This window comes from Colobus angolensis, unplaced genomic scaffold (genome assembly GCF_000951035.1).
Source record: "Colobus angolensis palliatus isolate OR3802 unplaced genomic scaffold, Cang.pa_1.0 Scaffold248, whole genome shotgun sequence".
NCBI lineage: Eukaryota > Metazoa > Chordata > Mammalia > Primates > Cercopithecidae > Colobus > Colobus angolensis.
Window position 1 is genome coordinate 1503732 of NW_012115688.1, and position 22171 is coordinate 1525902.

The following is a 22171-nucleotide window of genomic DNA, read 5'->3' on the forward strand; positions in this document are numbered from 1 at the left end:
CTTATTCATTTAGACCTGAAAATAAACTAATCAGAATAAAGCTGACTTAATCTTAAGCTAAATGTTTTATCAAATATTAACTCCTCTGATTATGAAATTGTTATCGTCATCTTTCTTTTACAATTTCTTAGAATAACTGTCCCATCTTTGATATTTTTAAGTCATAACAAATTCAAAAACAGGATTTTTCCCTATCTTCCTTTTACTTTTTGTGCTCATGACTGTAATATCTGTACTCTTCAGACAAGGCTTGTTTTTGTGTTTTGCCATTGTTCTTTGAGTTTTTAAAAAATCCTTTGACAAAACCTTTGTTTCATCCTCCACTGCATAGTGTACGTATCATGAATGTATCCAACTGAGCTTGATTACATGAAACAAAGTCTCTAGAACTTGGGAAGTACTTTCTTTTCTACTTACCCCACTCAAAAAGAAAGAAAGAAAGAAAGAAAAGAAATTGGAATAATTTTTTTATGGACTTACTGTGGGCTTGCTGAGGACTGTGTGAGAATGTGGTAAATAAACCAAGGATTTAAGTGAAATTTTCTTGGCTGGTAATCCATCTTCTATCCAAATTGGTTGAACACTACAACCACCATTGTTTCCATTTCATTTACTGCTCACAAAAAAGAATTCACTTGAATTCAAAGGCTACATGTAGCTCAGAATATTTGCAGTGTAATTTTGCTGGGTTGTAAGACTGATCTCTCCACTTTTTTTGTATTCATATTTTATTAGAGAACATTTACACAAGAATCTAAAAAAGTAAAGAAGGTTGTTCAGAATTCCATTACAACTTATTTTCACATTTCTTGTCACTCCAACTTCACATGTTAATTTTATACCACTATCACTAATACTTTTTATATGGGTACGTTAGCATAAGCATTTCTGCTATTACCATATTCATTTTATAACAATATTTTGTGGATAACTAATATTACATAAACCTGATTTAGTTTTCTTAATCAATCTTTTCTTATGGGAAATTAAAGTTGCTTCTACTTAAATGATTAAAACTAACCTGCAGTTCAATAGTTAGGCAAATAGATTTTTCTCCATTGTCATTTTTTTTTATAACAAAAGCATTTTATAATACGTAGTGGCATTTCTGGGACAAATGCTGTATGCTTTTTAAATGACTTTTGTTAATCATGTGTGTGTATTCACACATATGTGTGTGTATATATATATTTCTTTACATAATATACACATATATTTCCGAATGATTTGAATATAAGTCATAGACATCACATCCCTTTTTCTACAATAAATTCAGTAACTATTTTCTAAGAATTTGCATTTTCTCTTATGTAGTTGCAGTATAATTATCGAAATTAGAGTACATAACAACTATACAATAGTATTATCTATTCTATAGCCCATACTCAAATTTTACCTATTGTCTTAATAATGTCTATCATCATAAATTTTTAGTCACAGTCCAAACCAGAATCACATTTGTCATGTTTCTTTATTCTCCTTTAATATAAAACAATTTTCAGAGTGTTTTTTGTTTTCCATGACCTCAAGACTTTTGAAGCACACAAGCCAATTATTTTGTAAAATTTCCTTCAACTTATATTTGCCTTGTGTTTCCTCATGACTAGATGCAGGTTATGCATTTTTACTAGGAAAACTGTATACGTGATGCTGTGCTCACTGGACAGCATTATTTTAGGAGACATAAAACATCAGTTTGTTTCTTTACTAATGATGTGAAGTTGATCTCTTCATTAGGTATTGTATACAAGGTTTCTTCCCTATGAAGTTACTATTTTTTGTGTGTGTGATTAATAAGTATTTGAAGGAGATACTTTGAAATTATGTAAATATTTTGTTCCTCATTAAAACTTTACCCACTATTATAGCAGCTATTAATGATCCTTGCCTGAATCAATCATTATATGATGGTTATAGGAAGGTGATTTTATAAGAAATCATTAGTTCTGCATTTCCTAGTTTGGTCCTCTGTCACAAGTAACAGCTATCTCTTTTCCACCATTAATTTATGTATATCAGTACAGATTCATATTTGCGTATTTTATTCCATAAATATTCTGTTACTCTTATTATTCTGATGCCCAGATTGTCACCGATTTTGCCAGAAGGAGCCCCTTCAAGCTGACATCTGACATGCTCTCATAATATTTTAAGTACTCCCGTAGTTGTGGGCACAAGACATTCCAGGCTTAGCTTCCACTTTTCTTACCCCAACATGGAAATCAGCCATTTCTCCAAGAATCTCCGATTCCTTTATTGGGTCATGGTTTATGGAAACCAAGGTCCAGGCACTAGGTATGCTCATCACAGGATGTTGCTGCTTCTAGCTCTTATCTTGGATTAGAATCCAAGAACTATACATATGAATATAAGTAGCAAATACATTGATCTATCATCCATATGTTAAAAGACACGAGTCCATACCAATTTCTCATGTTTCAATCTCAACATGACTGGTTATAATGTTTTCTTTCCACTTACTAAGAATTAAATTACAAGGCTGGGCGTGATGGCTTACGCTTGTAATCCCAGCACTTTCGGAGGCCGAGGCGGGTGGCTCAGGAGGTCAGGAGATCGAGACCATCCTGGCTAACATGCTGCAACCCCGTCTCTACTAGAAATACAAAAATTAGCCGGGCGTGGTGGTGGGTGCCTGTAGTCCCAGCTACTCGTGAGGCTGAGGCAGAAGGATGGCATGAACCTGGAAGGCAGAGCTTGCAGTGAGCCGAGATTGAGCCAGTGCACTCCAGCCTGGGTGACAGAGCGAAATTCTGACTCAAAAAAAAAAGAATTAAACTATAATTTCTATCCATTGTTGGCATGCTCTAATTAATTAATTACTTAGTCTGTATTTATTTTTCAATATGCAAAATCATCACACACCCAGAAAAATACCTGTTTCCAAAACTCCAGGGTACCTTCTTGTCATACTTTATTTAATAAGTTTCTTTACAACTTGTTGCAATATTTATATCTACTTCTAAGCATGACAAATTCCTGTTTAATATGACAGTATTTAAAAATCCCACTTGTTTTCATAATATATTCCTTTACATTTTTAATGTGTAAAAAGATTTATATGTTTCACTGGAAACTGAATCACAGATTAATAATAGGAAGTTTGCAGCATAAAGGTGAAATTATTATGAACACAAAACATAATAAAAGAAATTGGCTTTCAGAATGGTGGGGCCCAGCACTCTCTAACAAAACAATCATTGAACTGGAGGAAATTATTAAAAATCCCCTAAGGTATCTGGAAATTGTCCTAAAGTTATATCTGGAAATTGTCCTAAAGTTATACGAGAATGAAGAAAGATCTGCTCAAGAAAATCTACTAAATAGTGGTAAGAACAGTGAAAACCTATGGCATTTAAGCCACAACCTACTCACTCCCCAGTCCCTAAGTTCAGTGTGATGGAACTTTTACTGTGTGTCCTGTAGCTGGAAATACAGTCTCTTCTTTCTCAGCTCACAAGTTAGGACTGCAGTTCATCCCTAAAGAGGTAGGTCATTAACATTTCTCATTTCCTTTAGGTCTTTGTTGCCCAAGCTCTACTCTTGAAGGCATGGATGACAGGGAAGCCCCCCTTCTCCTGCATAGAATAGGAGCTCTACTCCAAGCACAGGAGACCAAGAATGCTTGGCACTAATTGTCGTCCTAGCCCTGGCTTACTCTTGAGAGAGACAGAAGTTGTGTGCTGGAGAAGAAAGCCATGAAGCCTAGATGCTGCCAACCTCCCAGCACCTGTTTTCAGAACAAGGTGCCACACTGGAAGCAGTACTGACACATCCATTCATTCTGTAGCCAGGAGGAGCTCTTGCCTGATAGGATGGACTTTGCAGAAGAATATGGAAAGTCTATGCCGAAGGACACTGTCAAAACAACAGAGATTCTGGTGGAGAATGATTAAGGGGCAGTGCACAGCTCCATGATAATTGTAGTAACAAATAAAATGGCAGAGCACCTGGATGTTTAACAGAGAGAACCAAGGAAAGAGAAAGCCAGTAAGAGCCATCCTGGATTCTCAGTCTTCCCTGGGGGTTGGGAAAGCTGTGTACAGTGCTAAGATGCACCCACTTAGGAGCAATCATAACACAGGGTGACACAGACTTAAAATCATTCAACAAGTCACGTGGAGATCCAGCCACAAAGGGCAGAAGTCTCACTGTCACTAGGGGATTAAGAATAACTTCTGACCCAAACCCTGGGCAAACAAGGAGCAACTATGACTCAGATGAAACTCAAAGGAAACTGGGCTTTAAAATAAAATCAGAACAATCTCTGGCAGCCTGAAATGCTGTGTGCAAGCCCAAAGCTATATCCTTGTAGGAGGGATTGCAGGGGGAATACCAAGCTATGAGTCCCTGGCTGAACATGGGGGCGAGAACCTAAACTTTATGAACCGTAATCACAGCCTCCAAGCCTCGATCTCATCAAATGGTAAAGGCCAAAGTCTAGTGAGCTAAGAGGGCTTAAGCACAACATCTGACCAAAATGCAGCTTATGCTGACCCAGGGTAATGCCCACACAGCATCGGACAGAGTGCTGAGTGCTGGTACAGAGACATCTGTCTATCCACATACAAAGTAATGAGGTTGGGTCCTTAACTCATACCTTAAACAAAATTAACTCAAAATAAATTATGAAACAAGCACACGAGTTACAAGTGTTAAAAATTCAGAAGAAAACATAGGAGTAAATCTTTGTGGCCTTGGGTTATGGAATAGTTCCTCAGATATGACACAAAAACCACAAGTGACAAAAGAAGAGATAAATAAATGATCCCATCAAAATCAAAAACGTGCTACAAATGATACCATCAAAAAAGTGAAAATATAGCCCATAGAATAGGAAAAAACATTTGCAAGTTATATTTCTGATAAAAAAGTGTGTATATATACACAGATACAAATACACACATAACTACTTGTATATATTTAAGTCCTTTATCAGATATATAAATTGCAAATATTTTTAGTACACACATAGAAAAGCGTATGAATATAAATCACACTTATAAATGAATAATAAAAAGACAACTCAATTTTAAAAGCAATAAATGATGTACCTAAATAGACGTTTCTCCAAAAGGATATACAAATCCTCAATAAGCATATTAAAATTCTCAACACTCAACATCATCAGACATTAGAGAACTGCAAATCAAAACCAAAATATGACTTCATACTCACAGATATGACTATAATAAAACAGAAAGACAAAAACAATGTCGGACAGGTTACGGAGAAATTAAAACTCTCATTCATTTTTGGTAGGAATACAAAATGGTGCAGCCTCTTGGAAAAATAACTTGACAGTTCCTCAATGCTAAACACAGGAATATCACATGGCTCAGCAATTCCACTCCCAGGTATATATTCAAGGTAAATAAAACATACGGCCTCACAAAAACATACATACAAATGTTCATGTAAGCATTACTTATAATATTTAAAAAGTTCAAACAATCCAAATATCTGTAAACTGATGAGTGTGTAAATAAAATGTCACAGATCCATGCAAAGAAAATATTTGATTATAAAAAGGAATGAAGTGGTGATACATACTACAACATGAATGAACCTTTAAAACGCCATACTAAGTGAAGGAAGCCAGTCACAATAGCCTACATATTACAAAATTCTATTTACATGAGATGTTCAAAATAGATCGATAGAGTCAGAAAGCAGATTATTGTGTGCCCAGGCTGTGGGTGGTATGGGGAAATGACTGTTAATGGTTAAATGGTTACCTAGTGGCAATTAACATGTTCTAAACTTAGATTTTGGTGATAATAATTCCCTAACTCTGTGAATATACTAATAGTCATTAAATTGTATACTTTAAAGAGGAAAATTTTATTCTATGTTAAGATCAATAAAGAGGTTTAACATTGAAAATAATAAGAAACTGTACTTTTTTATATTGCTTAGCAAAATTTCACAAATTTATTGGCTTAAAACAACACACATTTCATGTAATGACACATGTGTGCATTATGGAAAAATTAGGTTGAACTAACATATCCATCACCTCACATACTTATTACTTTACGGTCATAACATTTCATAAATATATACAATTATTACTTGTCAGTTTAAAATACAATTAAATTTTTAGTAAAACAACATAAATTTATTATCTCACAGTTTCCATGGGTCAGGAGTCTGGAAACAACTTAGTGGGTCCTCTGCACAGGGTCTCAAAAGATTGTAATCCAGACGTAGACTGGGATGAATGACCTATCTGGTGGCTGAATTCACTTCCCTGTGCTTGGAAGACTGAGGTCTCCCTTTTTTGGCTGTCAGCCAGGGTTGCGCTACCCTCTAAAGGCTGGCCACAGTCCTTTGTCACATAGCCCTTTCACAGCACGACCACAAAATTTTGAAGGCTGCCAGTAGAATCTCTTTTAAGATTTTCCTCTAATTAAGTCTGGCCCACCCAGTGTCATCTTCCTTTTGTTTGGTTATTTTTTTATATTTTTTTATTTATTTTTTGAGATGGAGTCTCACTCTGTCACCCAGGCTGGAATACAATGGCAGGATCTTGGCTCACTGCAACCTCTGTCTCCTGGGTTCAAGCGATTCTCCTGCCTCAGCCTCCTGAGTAGTTAGGATTACAGGCATGTGCCACCATGCCTGGCTAATTTTTGTATTTTCAGTAGAGACAAGGTTTCACCATGTTAGCCAGGCTGGTCTCAAACTCCCGACGTCAAATGATCCACCTGCCTTGGCCCCCCAAAGTGTTGGGATTACAGGCGTGAGCCACTGTGCCCGGCCTCATCTTCCAACTGATGTGGGGCCTTAATTACATCTGACAAGTCCCTTTATCTTTGCCATATTTCATTGGCTAGAACCAAATCACAGGTCCTGCCTACGCTGAAGGAGTGGGAATTATAAAGATCATGAACACTAGGCGGCACAAGCTCCTAAGTGTCAAGGCCCGACTACTACGGAGAATACAGAAAAATAGAAATTGAGTGTCATATCAAATGCAGTATTGTTCTTGAGTCTTCCTGCTGTGAATTTTTGGGCAAAGAAGGTGATAAAATGCACTCACCCAGGGGATTATAGGAAATTGCAACATCCAATATGAGTAGTCCCTAGGCTTAGGACGTAGCAAAATGTTTAAATATGGATTTTGTTATGAAGATGATGCAAATGTCTGAAAATCAGTGTCTCCAGTGTGAAAAATTCTGGGTAACTACTGAATGAAATCAATATGTTGCCAGAGGAATCACAAATATAGAAGAAAAATTAGCAGAATTATTAAAAACAATGAACAAAGATGGCTCGTTTAGGAGTAAGGAAACCCAATAAATTAAGCATGTAAAAAACTGTTCGAGGCTTTTTTAGAAATCCACTTAATCTGAGAACATTTGTTAAAGGGATGTGCCATACATACGCTAAATCAGTTTGGGATCTAAAAGAAATAATTTATCAAAAAAGCAAGACCTGGGCAGGCATGGTGGCTCATGACTGTAATCTCAACATTGGGAGGTTGAGACAGGAGAATCACTTGAGCCCAGGAGTTCAAGACCATCCTGGGCAACATACACAGTGAGACCTTATCTTTAAATTTTTTTTTTTTTAATTAGCTGTACTTGGTGCATGCCTGTAGTCCCAGCTACCCAAGAGGCTGAGGTGGGAGGATGCCTTGAGCCCAGGAGGACGTGGCCGCAATGACATATAATTGTATCATTCCACTCCAGCCTGAGTGACAAAGCAAGACTGTCTCTTAAAAAATAAAAATAAAAATAAAAAGCATGGCCTTATGAAAAGAATTTGTCCAAGTATGCACTTAATTGTGCTAATAAACACACATTCACAACCTAAAAAAATTAAAAGCTGTCTTTTTAATCCATTTAGAAGTTAGAACAATGGGTGAAGGTCGTACTGTTGCAATATGAGTCCGACTTCCTTCATTGACAAAAGCCTTCTGAGTTTTGTCTTTCACTAATTGATGATAAACAGCAGTTGCTTCTTACAACCCTATGTGTCCCACACAGTCTCTATACTCTTTTACTGCTATTTCAGGCCATAGTTTGACCAAATATTTTTACCACAGAATAAAATGAATAACCACTCTTAGAGCCTTTAATATCAGTTCACTTTCAGTCTGACAATTAACTATTACGCGGTTACATGTATCTGTTTTCATTACAGCAGGCCCTTTTTCTAGGTATCATTACTTGTAACAGTTAGGATGCGACAGGTGTGATAATAAATAACCCCAAGTCTCAGCCCTTAGAACAAGAGTTATACTTTTCCCTATCACAGGCAGCAAGTGGGCTCTGCACTTCACAGTGACCCAGGGATACAGACTGATGGGACAACCATCATTTAAAACATTCACAAAGGGGAAAAGATCTCTGGAGGATCTCAAACCAGCAATTAAACGCTCTGACCAGAGAGTCACTGGTCACTTCTGCTTACAGGTCATCATAAGTCACATGACTTCAATAAACTATGAGTTTCAGGAAATGCAATCATTTTTGCGCATTGAAAGCAAAGAGCCAAGAATATTTTGTGAATAGTACTAGTGATTATCACAAAAATAGTCACCAGGATTTCAGAAATGATGATTAAAATGGGAAACATTGTTTTTCTCTAAAAGAGTATTGGGCAAAAATGTATGCAGATGTCCACGGCATGAGAAAAATGCTATATAAAATATGCTGAAAATACAGTGAAACCTAAGTGACACAATATGGTGGAACAAATATATTTCTATTTCAATTTCAACGTATTATGTCTGCTAGTCCTTCTGCTGGACAGATCACACTATAACCATACCTGATATCATTTAGCAACATTTTCTTCAAGTGTCAAGATCAATTATAACATTTTCCTTTCATGTAACTGAAATACCTGCTACCTCAAGTTTGCTATGCCTGCCACACAGAGAATTAGCAAATAATATAGTTAAAAGGACTTTAGAGTCATTTAGCAGTATAACTCTGAACATAATTGATTTTATTAACTGGGCTGCAGACTGCAAAAGGCAAAAATCAGCAGAATTACAAGTCACTACCAGGTGGTAATGTTGGGGTTAAAAATCAGGCAGCGTAGTGCCAACATCAATGCTTTTGGTTATATACTCACTTCCTTTGTACACTACACTCAAAAGCAATGATTAATTACAAAATGTAATTTTAAAAACCACTCTCCTTTATAACAGCAAAAGAAAAATACTGTGAGGTAACTGGAAACAAAAGTTGAAACTATTACGCATATTTTAATGGAGCATTTTATTAATATGACACAGGCAAAGAGACAAGATAAGAGAATATTGAGCACAGACACATACTCAGGTGTGCCTGGAAACCTGGCTTGTGAAAAAGGGAGGCATTACAAATCACTGAGAAATGATGGCTTTTTATTAAATGCTAATGGGAAAATTGAACATCCATAGGAAAAATACATCCCATGCTCACATCACATAGCAAAGTCAAGCTCAAATATACTAAACATCCGAATGAGTAAAGCTTATCTAAAATGTCTGGAAAATATATAGGTAATTATTCTTGGGATATCAGGGTAAAGAAGACTCTCTTAAACAAAGCTGCACAATCAAACAGGAAATACTGCTACATCTACACAATAAAATAAATCATAAACAGATTCAAAACACAAGACACAGGCAAGGAGTATCTTTATAGCTTATTCAGGCAGCCAATATAAAGAAATCCTAAAAATCAATAATGCACAAAACATGTATGAGCAATCACCTGAAAAGCAATAAACACATGGAAAGAAAATGTTCAACCTCACTGGTAATCAGGAAAAATGCAAATTAAAGCCAATATTTCAGTCTTACACAGAAGAAACAGCAGTATATTTTGAGGAAATTGATCTTAAGAAGGGACCAACATACTGTGTTGTTAATGGCTAATATGACAAGAGAGATAAATACATATTGTGCTTTGATATTATTTGCAGGCTCTTTTTTGGCGGCTTACTTCATGACATCAATTTTTACTATAAATAGTTCAGGGACAGACAGCAAAGGGGATATAATCAAAGCATGCCAAAAAATAATGTGTGCTGCAGTCTTGAAAGAATTTAGAGGCTTGTAGCATCATTGAGCTGACAGCCCAGTAGAAAGCACACACCTACACAAGAAATGTTGCCTGAAGTAAAGCCACTCTTGGCATATAATTTATCAGGGTGCTAATTAGATGAACAACAACAAGAAACATGCCAAGAAGATACTTTTGGAGGTTATTAAAATGCAGAATGGAGAATATAAAATGCTAAATACCCCCATTTGAAGTCAATATGTTTAGTTATACATTGCAGTAACGACCTCCCACTCCCAATGTATGGGCTTACACAATAATTTAGTGTTATTAGTCATAGTAACGAGAGCTGGCTGGACTTAGCTAGGTAGTATGCATTTGAGGTCTCTTATACAGTTGTCATTAAATGGTGGCTGGAGCTCAAGACTCACTTGTCAGGTACAAGTGAGTGGCTGGAACAGCTACAGGGTGATCAGGAATCCTCTCTCCAGGCAGGCTTTCCTTGAGACTAGTGTGTAGTTCACAGCATGATGGTCTCATGGTTATCAGACTTCTTACATGACCCAGTTTTCCCTTGGGAAGCACAGGAAGCTGCCACCTTCCTATGACTTGCTTCCAAAATCCCAGAAGATCAATTCCATTGCATTCTACTGATCAAGTCAGTCATTAAGAGCAGCCCAGATTCAAGAGGTCTGGAAGTGGATTAGACTTCATCTCGTGACGGAAACAGCTGCATGGAGGTGCAGGGAAGGAGTAACAGGTGCCTATCTTTGGGTATTACCCACCACACAAGATAATTTCAACATTTCTTCACTCTTTACAATGTGTTACCAAAATGATTATGAAAGATGCCTTCACGTATTAACATTATATGTGAATGGATCAAGCTTGTATCTCTAGGCACAGCATGGACACAGGCCAGAACCAACAGAAGACTTCACCATAAGTGCCAGCAAGAGAAAGAGGCTGTGCTATCTCCATGTTCCTAAAATAACATCCTATAGCAGATCTCATCACCTGGTTGTTTCCAGGACCTACTGGAATCACTGATGTCAATCAAACCAGACCTATGGACTCAGATCAATTGCGTAGAATTAGATTGATTAAATGATCTTCTAAAAATACCACATATCTGAAGAAGCTTTATCCTTAGTATTATTCCAGTCATGTAGCCCTTACTTTCCTTAAAGTCAGATAAAATTTGTTTATTTTACTGAAAAGCAATTAATAGGTCAGAATGTGTAAGTATTTTATTCTGATATTTCATATTATTATTTCTTTCTTTTTCACATTATCTTACAAGTGAATAACTAAGATTTCCAGCTAATACTATGTGGTGTTAGCTTCTATCATCAATAATTAATTGAACTGATTTTCTTGATAATGGTATTATATAATTTCCTGTTTAAACTTCTCCCCACCCTACCACAAATTATCTTCAAAATCAATTTCAGAATTTTTTGTTTGAATAAAAACTATCTTATAATTTGTCAGTCACTAGATGTATTTACTTTTTTAAAGTATTTTCTAAATACTATAAGTAAAATGACCATTCTTATAAGTATTCATAATTTCAATTAATTAAAGTCTTTTTGTTCTCAGAACCTTTCATTTTCTCAGGAAATTCAAGTATTATACCAGAAGTTTAGCCAAACAATTTAATTTATATACATCCCCATCTTCTGGCTCCAACTTCTGTCACCGGGAAATTCTGAGTTCAAAATAATTTTTATTGCTTGATTTATTTTTTGCTATTAATCAAGGATCTCTTTTCTACATTATAAAAGGCTATGCTGTAATTCTTTCCTGATAATGGTTGCTATCTAGTTCTATCTCCTAATTCCTGCCTCTTTTGCCTAAAGCTTCATATCTCAAACACTAAAATAATATCCAAAGTGTCAAAGTGCCATTTAATACTTTGCTCTATTCCTGGCATTAATAAAACTAGAATGATCACATCAGTCTCTTCATATGTCTACATAATTCAAAGCAATTTCTCAAAGCAAACTAATGAACTAAATAAATAATAAATCTCATTGCTCAGTCTTTTACTTATATTTTAAAGTGTTAGCCAACATTTTTTTTCCTTATCTTATGGTGTCCAATTATTTTCTAAAATGGTCATATAAATAAAAACTTCCATGAGCAGTGAATAAGAATTCCTGTTACTTCACATCCTTATAAATACTTAATATTGCCCAATTAAATAAATCCTATTCTAGTATTAACTATGAGGAGCAGAAACTCTCATGTATTGTAGTTTAATTTACTAATTATTACCTTTATTATTTTCATTCTTTGTATGTTAAAAGAAATATGTATTTTAATAAAATTCAGGGAAAAATTGATATCTAAAGTATCCAGAATTTTGCACTGTTGGTTTTGCAAGTGTCCTTAAATGCTCACACCATCTTAAAGCAATGCCATTTGCATATTACTATTATATTTGGTTGTTAATAACACTATAAGAAGTTGAATATCTAAGGATCATTCCAAATAACTCGAATCACTTGATCATGCCATCCATAGATCAATCAATTCGTACGAGAACTATCCTGAAAGGTACAAAGGTAATTCTGCATCAGGGAGAAAAAAATAATAATTTACCTTTGCATTACATACAAATGTTTTTGTTTTGTTTTGGTTTGGTTTCTTTCACAAAAAGTACAGTAGTTTACTTTTAAAAATTTGCATTTAGGGAGTATCTTGTTCTCAAAAGTGATGGAAGTTGTCATAGAAGCAACCATAACTACAAGAGATACATTTATCAGAGAGAAAAATATTTACCCTGATCCACTTTTTCCTTGTTGCGAAGGAAATCAGTCATTCCCCGGGAGTGAGTTTTCTCTTTCAGGAATATGCAGAGGATACTGACCTTCTCCGTTTTCCACTCCCAGGAGTCCTTTTTTTCAGGCATCATGAGGCTTAATTTGTCAGAGACCTGCATCCTAAACTTGTTTCTGAAGACGAGAATGTTTCCTCACAAGACTTTGAATCACTTGGGGAAAATGTCAGAATGAGATTTTAGAAATTATGTGACTGAACAGAACAGGCTGTTATTTGTATTTGAGGAGGAAAAAAACACCCATGCTATTTCCCAAGGCAAGTAATTATCTTCAACAATATTTATCCTTGGTGTATTCAGAGTTAACAGAAAAATCACAGCAGTAGAAGACGAAGAGACATTTGTAAATACCTCATTTATTTTTCCCTGCCTGAAACTGTACCTGTTATTTCTCTAACAAAATAATGCCTCTTCCTTTCCTGGCAATATTTTATGTTGTTAACCTCTTCATAATCCTAACTCTGTAACTTTGTCTTCATGATCCCTTTATAAATATCTTAACAGTTGTGTCCAATGCTTACAAAAATAGATATAAATTTTAAAAACTCTATTATGATTTGCAATAAATTAATTATAAGAGTCATATGCTATAATGCATTTATATATTCTTTATTATCACTAAAAATAAATATATTTTAATATTTTAAATCCTTTTATTAGTATTTTATTTTTAATTTTAAATTTCAACTTCTATTATTGATTAAAGGGTACATGTGCAGGTTTGTTATATGGGTAAATTGAGTGACGCTGAGGCTGGGGGTACTAATGATTCTATCACACAGGCAGGAGGCACAGTGCCCAACAGGCAGTTCTTCAGCCCACCCTCCCTTCCCCATCTGCTGATACACAGTGTCTGTTGTTCACATCTTTATTTCATGTGTATTCAATGTTTAGCTCCCATTTATATGTGAGAATATGTGGTATTTGGTTTTCTGCTCTTTTGCTAGGTTACTTAAGATAATCACCTCCAGCTTCATTCATGTTGCTGCAAAGGACATGATTCCATTCATTTTTTGGCTGCACAATATTCAGTGAGGTATATGTACCACATTTTCGTTAATCAATCCATTGTTGATGGGCAGTTAGGTTGATTCCATGTCATTGTTACTGTGAGCAGCACTGCAATGAACATACGGGTGCGTGTGTCTTTTTGACAGAGTAAGTTAGTTTCCTTTGGATATGTACACGTAGTAGTGGGATGGTTGGGTCAAACGGTAGTTCTGTTTTAAGTTCTTTGAGAAGTCTCCAACTACTTTACACAGTGGCTGAACTAGTTTGCATTCCCACCAACAGTGTATGTGTTCCCATTTCTCCACAACCTTGCCAACATTTGTTATTTCTTGACATTTTAATAATCGCCATTCAGACTGGTGTGAGATAGTATCTCATTGTCATTTACATTTGTATTCCTCTAATGATTAGTGTTGTTGAGCCTTTTTTCATATATTTTTTGGCCACATGTATGTCTTCTTTTGAGAAGTGTCTGCTCATGTCCTTTGCCCTAAATGCAGATATTTTAAAAATATTTTCCCTGGTATTTAAATATTGAATAATTTATCCTAGTTTCTTCCAAAAATGATTTCCAGCAACTTTCAAAATATATGGAGTAGGGTGACTAAAGTTAACAAAAATTTATTTTACTCAGGTAACAGACACACTAAATACCTTAACTTCATCACTACACATTATATACATGTAACAAAATTTTGTGTTCCCCATAAATTTGTATAAATTGAAAAATAATAAAAATATTTTGAGTATGATATTAACTGTATAATAAGAGTATAATGAGTTTAGTGAGAATAAGAACTATTACTTTTTAAAATAATAAAACTTAAGTAGTAAAGATCAGGTAAAACAAACAAACATACATACAGAATACAACACAAAACCTGGTCCATACAAAATTACCAAAAAGGTCAGCTGAACTGGTTTCATTTTCTCCTTCAGTCTGTGCAGTGAAGGCAGCACACCCTCCCTCCGGCTTGGTAGTGTCTTAACGATGCTAAGACGATGCTCAGAGGCAACAAAATTATAGTTACATCTGCTCAGAAAACCTTCCCTCCAATGGGCATCATTAAAAACATCTCAGGTACAGCATTTAACTTTTTCAACAACACCCTATACTAAGTCACACAGTGTTTATCGTGTTGTATGGTAATATGCCTCTCAAAATTTCAGTGACAATGATGGAAAATTGTGTTTTGGAGAAAAGGGTATCCCACGGTTGTATCAGAATGCTGGGTTCATGACTCACTCCTCCTCTGGATTAATAAATGGATAGAATTTAAAGCAACCAGAAAAACAGACAGATCAAATCATTTCAAAGGTAATGTATTTTTTCATACCACTAGAATCTGGTAAGTTTCAATGAATTAAATCCACTGGTAATTATGGGAGTGCAGGTGTTCTATTTAAACATTTGTAAGTAGATTCTACCAACTAGGCATAAGCAGAATTGCAGTATTTGTCAGGGGAAAACCCTGAAAAAGCCACAGGCTATGTACAAAGCCTTCTTTCTGCCCATGGAAGACTAGTAGGCAAACCCTTAGTTTTTCTCACACACACACACACACACACATTTCATCAATTTGTTGAGCACCTACTATGTTCCTGGGACATTCCTGTTTCAAATTTTTTTGATATTTAATGACAAACAGGATTCCAAATGAAATGTTTGTTATTTGGCTCAGTTTGCCCCAACCTCCAAGCTATTGATTTCCATTTTTTTCATTAAATATCTTAGAGAACAGTCTCCAATGATACCCAACCGAATGACTTGACATGGTTTCACCAAAAAAGGGAGATTTGCTGGGTTATCCTTACAATCTCAGTTCAAAATGATCCAATCTCTGCTAAATATAGCAGAAAATCCTGAAAATTACTGAGGTAAGTTTACATATATCCTGAACACAGTTTGAATTGTTTTGGTAATTTCCACCAGAATATGGGAAGCAGTAAAAAGTAGAGAAAATTAGCTTTTTCCTGCTAACTAGACAGCCTTCAAAATATTCCAGAGAAGTATACAGTTAATTAAAAAAAATTATTCAAACTAAAACATAAGTAATTTCATATTTTAATATCTTCAGAACGTAAAAGCTCAGTGAACTTCAAAGTTTACATACAAAAATAATCTAACGTTAGAAGGTGAATGTAATGATCTGAATGTCTCGCTATCTCTATACTTTGCAATGAGAATAGTAATTTAAATAGCATTCTTTTGCTTCTGAGGGATTTGTTTTTCCAGAGATTGCTATTGTGTGATTCCTTATAAAACTGGTAAAATATAAAATATAGAACCATAAAGTATGCCAAAATATAGTTATATTTTTCCCAGTTATCTTTGTCTCTTGGATGTGTGTGCATGTGTATGTGTATATATTTATGTGTATATATACACATATATATGTATATACTTATATGTATATATACACATATGTGTATATATATACACTTTTTTAAAAATTTCAACTTTTTATTTATTTTATTTTATTTTAGATACAGGGCATATATAGGCAATTTTTTTACATGGGCATATTGCACCCAGGTAGTGCGCACAGTACCCAATTGGTAGTTTTTCAACCCATGCTCCCTCCCTCCTTCCTGACTCCAGCATTCCATAGTATCTGTAATTCCCATGTGTATGTCCACATGTGCTCTGTGTTAAACCCCCACTTATAAATGAGAGCATGCAGTATTCGGTTTTCTGTTCCTGCATTAATTCACTTAGGATAATGGCCTCTAGCTCTAATTCATTTTAGGAATGCTTCTTTGCTCCCTCCCTGAATTTCTTTTCTTTCTGGGGGGCAGAGGTGCTGAAATGATACCCTCCTGCTCACAATGCAACATCTGGTGTTTTTTAATTGCCAAGCCTATGGAATCTCTTTTAATTATAAACCTCAAATCTTCCAAAGGAACTTTAAGTTTCCTCTAGGATTCAGCCTAAATTGCACTTATACCCAAAGCCACTCCTTCCCCTCCACCTCCTGGTCTCAAGCAATCCTTCTGCCTGGGCCTCCCAAAGTGCTAGGATTACGGGTGTTAACCACTGTATCCGGCCTATGAGACAGTTTGTATGAGTGTTACCTGGGCTCTCTCCTTTAGAATTTCTCATGAGGCTGTAATTAAGTTGTCAGCCAGGGCTGTGTTCTTGTCTGAAGTTTTGACTGGGAAAGGATCAACTGCCAAGCTCACTTATATGATCACTGGCAGGATCCAGTTCCCATGAGCTGTTGGGTTGAGGGTTCATTTTCTAGCTGGCTGTTGGTCAGAGGTTGCTCTCAGTTCCTTGCCATGTGGACCTTCTTGATAAAACAACTTGCCTCATCAAAGCCAGCAAAGGAATACATCCACTCGACTAGATCATGTAACCTAATCATGGGAGTGACAACTCATCACTTTTGCCATATTCTGCTGGTTTGAAACAAACTACTCAGCCAGCACCCATTTACAGGGAAGGGATAAAGGCCTGGATGTGGAGGCAGGATTGCTAGGGGCCATCTCAGAAGCTGTCCACTGCAGTATCATTATAGGGAAAAAAAATTGAAGACATCTGTGTCCACGACCAGCTTATAAAAAGCTTTGTCCATAGGCAAGTGGCTGTTTTCACACAGGAAAACATCTGTTTCCATAGAGGCAGCAAGCGCAGTCTGGGCCTTACTCAAATCTACAAGCTTTTATCTGCTTGGGCAGCATTACAGAGCTGGCTGCTGCCAGTGCAGTTTTCCTAAATTGACCTGGCTGAGGCAAGAATTAGATTTCAGAGACAATCTTTTCACATAATGGCCTTTTAGATATTATATGAAAGAGTAACCATGGGGCTGTAATTTATTCCTCCCTCCTCAGGGATCTCTGAAGAAGTTTTGACACTGACCAGAATTCTTTGCAAATATCGACTCATGGAATACACTAACATAGAAGACAAATGAGGGTCCTGAAAGGGTTGGCTATACGCTGACTACTGATCTAGAAATGATTTCAGCATTACGTCCTGGTCCATTTAGATTGCTTATATTAAATTATCCTGCAAATCATGGGAAGCTGGGCTTAAGCACGCAAGTTATATATACAACCAGAGCAAAGCCATGTGTCTAGTGGAACTCCAGAACTCAGCAGCCTTCATGGCTAATGTGTTCCATGTGCTTGACATACTCCAACACCAAAATATGTCTGGCATAGAAAAGGAAGCTTAGGGAGCCACATCTGTGGATGAGGAGCCTCCCAGATGTTGTGTATATTGCTTCTTCTGTCTCTTATCCATTGATAATTATGCACAAGCTTGGTGGTTCTGAAACAGTAGAAATGATAAAGGCGGAGGCAACTTTAGATTAGTTAAATGGCAATTGGGGTAATACATCTATAGTTTTTGACAGCTTTAATTGAGATATAATTGACATATAACAAATTGCATATACTTTAAGTTTTGGCATATGTATGCCTCCCTGAAATCATAAATACAATCAAGACAATGGATACTCATTTGATACCACTGACCCAAACCATGATAGATGCTATGATTAGGGGGATCCCTAAATTTGTACTTTATATGTATCATATTTTTAGCTAGTGGTCAAGAAGTACTCAAGAGACAGTAACCTCCATTATTATGTATGGGATTAACTGGTAGCAGGAATGTACACGCTTCCCAAAAGAAAGGTGAGACTAAAGAGGGAAATTATAAAAAAGAAAGAAAGTAGTGATGTTTGACCTACTCTGCTGGAATTGTTCCACTGCTGCTGAAAAACAGGATGAAAAAGGGGGAATTGAGAGGATTTTTAGTAGGGTGTTGGTGGCCTAATCTTGAGGCTTGAGAAGTAAAAATCCAACTTCATTGTTGGCTATGACATGCATACCTTAAGAAGCACCCTCAAAGTCACTGCATATAACTTAGCATGGATAAGTACAAATCCAATCATAAGGATTATGACCTGGAATGGAAAATACTTAAACAGGCTGAATGTAATCCGTCAGTTAAAGCCATATTTCTTTTTTATGTAAATTAAATAAGGGTTTGGGATCTTCCCACCATCCCTCAGTGAGGGAATCCAAAGAACTAGAAAGTGATGTGGATGGAATGGCTTGAGGGCAATAACTAAAATACGTGGAATTATTAACTCTTGGCAATCAGTCTACCGAAATCCACATAGGGGCTGGGAGGACAGTCTAAGAGGCCTAAAGGTGAAACTTGGAGAATGCTGAGATGCTGTGGTAGACAAGAACAACATAATAGTTAAACTCTAATTTGGAAAATACGACTGGAGGAAGTATTCTCTCATTTCACCTCCGGTCACCTAAGTATATAATGGGGATGGGTGTCATGTGAGAATGGAGGACTCTGCCCCTACATTATTACACTGAATGTGTTCCATGTTCCATAGTCACCCTCCACCTGGTATCACCTGAAATGATAAACGAGAATCTTTGCAGTTGCCTAAGACCTCCTCTGTAGAAAACATTACATAATACATAGTTCCAGGAGTAAAAGAGAACATTAATGCCTTAATTAGCATTAATGATCGAAATAGGGATATTGATCTCCATTAATTATTTTCCTTAATTGATAAATGAAAATTATTTATATTTATAATAAACAATGTGGAATTTTAATGTATGTTTAAATGTAAGTGTAGCCACTATAGAAAACAATGTAGAGGTTCCTCAAAAAACTCTAATTAGAACTACCATATGGTAGTTTCAGCAATCCCACTTTTTGGTATATTCCCAAAGGAAGTAAAGTGAATATGGCAAAGAGACAGCTGTACTCCCATGTTAATTGCAGTATAATTCACTACAGCCAAGACATGGAATCAACCCAAGTATCCATCAATAGATGAATAAAGAATACATAGTATGGGCCGGGCGCGGTGGCTCAAGCCTGTAATCCCAGCACTTTGGGAGGCCGAGGCGGGTGGATCACGAGGTCAGGAGATCGAGACCATCCTGGCTAACATGGTGAAACCCCGTCTCTACTGAAAATACAAAAAACTAGCCGGGCATGGTGGCGGGCGCCTGTAGTCCCAGCTACTCTGGAGGCTGAGGCAGGAGAATGGGGTGAACCCGGGAGGCGGAGCTTGCAGTGAGCTGAGATCGCGCCACTGCACTCTAGCCTGGGCGACACAGCGAGACTCCGTCTCAGAAAAAAAAAAAAGAATACATAGTATGTATACACAACAGAATACTACTCAACCTTTAAAAAATCAGTAAACCCATTAATTCTCTTTTAATAGCCCTTACACACCAAAAAGGTAAAGCAGTTAGCTACACATACTGATAGTGGACCATTGGGAGTTCGTCTATGTAGATTCAACATAGCCTTCGATATGCTGTAGACATAATTCAGAAAAACAGAAAGCATAACCAATACAAGTACATCAAGCGGAAATGGATCAAAGGAGACCATTCAGTATAGATCTTAGCTCATGCTTTCTTTTCTACACCTATGTCAGAAGTCAATCAAGAACACTGCCTCCACGTATTAACAGGGCTTGCAAAAAGACATTGAAGTTAACCAGTACACTATCACAATCTAGGGTAGCTGCGCTTGATCTTGATAACCAGTAGGAGTGAGTTGATAACATCAATGATATCTTAATTGCCTTCTCAGAGGAAAAAGCGAAGTATACTTTAGAGACTGTGTCACCCATCTGTCAATGAAGCATGGCAGATAAACCCCTGTACAATTAAAGACCTGCCCCAGTTCCTAAAAATTTAGAAAAGAATATGAGCCAGATCAGAGGAGGCTTTTCTCCTATCATAAGAAATAATTTAGAATCTGTCTTGACCTTGTTACTAAACAGTCCAGAGACTGGAGAATCTGTTTGAGTTATGGCATAATCACATCTTCCACTCTGGGATATTGTTAATCCTTTCCACAAAGTCACTAGAAAGAAATCTGAGATTGAATTGTGCCCTGACAGAAACAAGCAAATAAAAGATTTATAAAGGGCTGTCAATCAGGTAGTGTCTCTTGAGCCTTATGACCCGAATGCACAAATGATTGTAGAAGTGTCAACAACTGGAACACACACAGACTAGAGCTTTTGGCAGAAATCAATATTGCTGCTCAGTGGAGACAGCAGAGATTTTGGACTTGAAAGTGGTCTGATGCAGCTGCTCAGTTCAGCCCTTTAGAAACATAATTGAGAGCTTGTTGTTAGGCATTGGCAGAAATTGCTCCTACATCAAGAGACCCGGCAATCCTGAAACCAGAAACACCCATCATGACTTGGGTGATGTCTGAGAAACATTCAAATTGAGGAAACACCTCAATGGAGCACACTGTTAAATGGAAATGGTGCTCAAGAGTACACTTTGGCTGGGGGTTCCAAAGTTCACAGCATTTATGAATAGATCTCTCCCTTGCATTTGGAGCCAACAGTAACCCTCCCTACCCTTTCCAGCCCATCCTGATCCACAGCCCAAGGATCTCCCTGCTGTAGCTGCTGAATTGTCTAAGGCTTCAAATTCTCCCCTGGCCATACGAAATAGTTGCTAAATGTACTCACTGGATTTCATGAGGCTGTTTCAGAAATTCAGCAGTTACCTGTCCTGCATATGCTAAATCCTTAGTGGGAGAAGGAAAAAGGCTGAAAGGGCATTTACATTATCCTGAAATCGACTCACTAAGTAGAGACATTAGAGGGAGCTATCTTTCAGAAGGCAGGCTATGGCTGATGAAGCAACCTGAGAACAGGTACTGTGCATTACTAGACTCATCAAACATCACGCTTGCCAGCAACTCTGGGAAACAGCATCTGCCTTTACTCAGGAGACGTTTTATAATAATAAAATCAGATGTGTTTAACATACATTGGTGCTACTGACAAGATGTCAGTAGAAGTGTACAGTCCAATAAGGTAGCTGCAAGCTACATATGACTGTTGAGCATTTGAAGTGTGGCAAGTCCAAATGAGAACTGTCATAAGCATAAAATGCATATGGGATTTCAAAGACAGTACCAAAAAAGGGTAAAATGCCTCATTAATAATATTATATTGATGACATGCTAAATTAATACTATTTGGATATGTTTAATACTATTTGGATATGCTTAAATAAATTGTACTATTAAAATTGATTAATAAAATTTTATCTACTTCCTTTTCTAGTATCCTTCCAGAAAATTTAAAATTAATATATGTGGTATGCATTATATTTCTCCTGAACAGTATGCTTCTAGATTGCTTATTATAAGTTACCCTGTAATTTATGGGCTTTGGCTGGCCTGAATCGTGGAAGGTGAATATACAGCCAGAACAGATTTCACACACATACACACACACACACACACACACACACACAC

The 22171-nt window shown here is 36.6% G+C and overlaps 1 long non-coding RNA gene across 1 annotated transcript in view; it reads right to left on the reverse strand.

Annotated features, from left to right (window-relative positions):
- Positions 1–16357: 16357 nt before the first annotated feature.
- The window catches only part of LOC105514556, a 25003-nt gene continuing 19189 nt past the window's right edge, over positions 16358–22171 (reverse strand). The window contains exons 2-3 of the long non-coding RNA XR_001002199.1: positions 19161–19268; positions 16358–18157 (exon numbers count right to left, since the gene is read on the reverse strand). This is a non-coding gene — a long non-coding RNA (uncharacterized LOC105514556). The remainder of the gene's footprint in view (positions 18158–19160; positions 19269–22171) is intronic.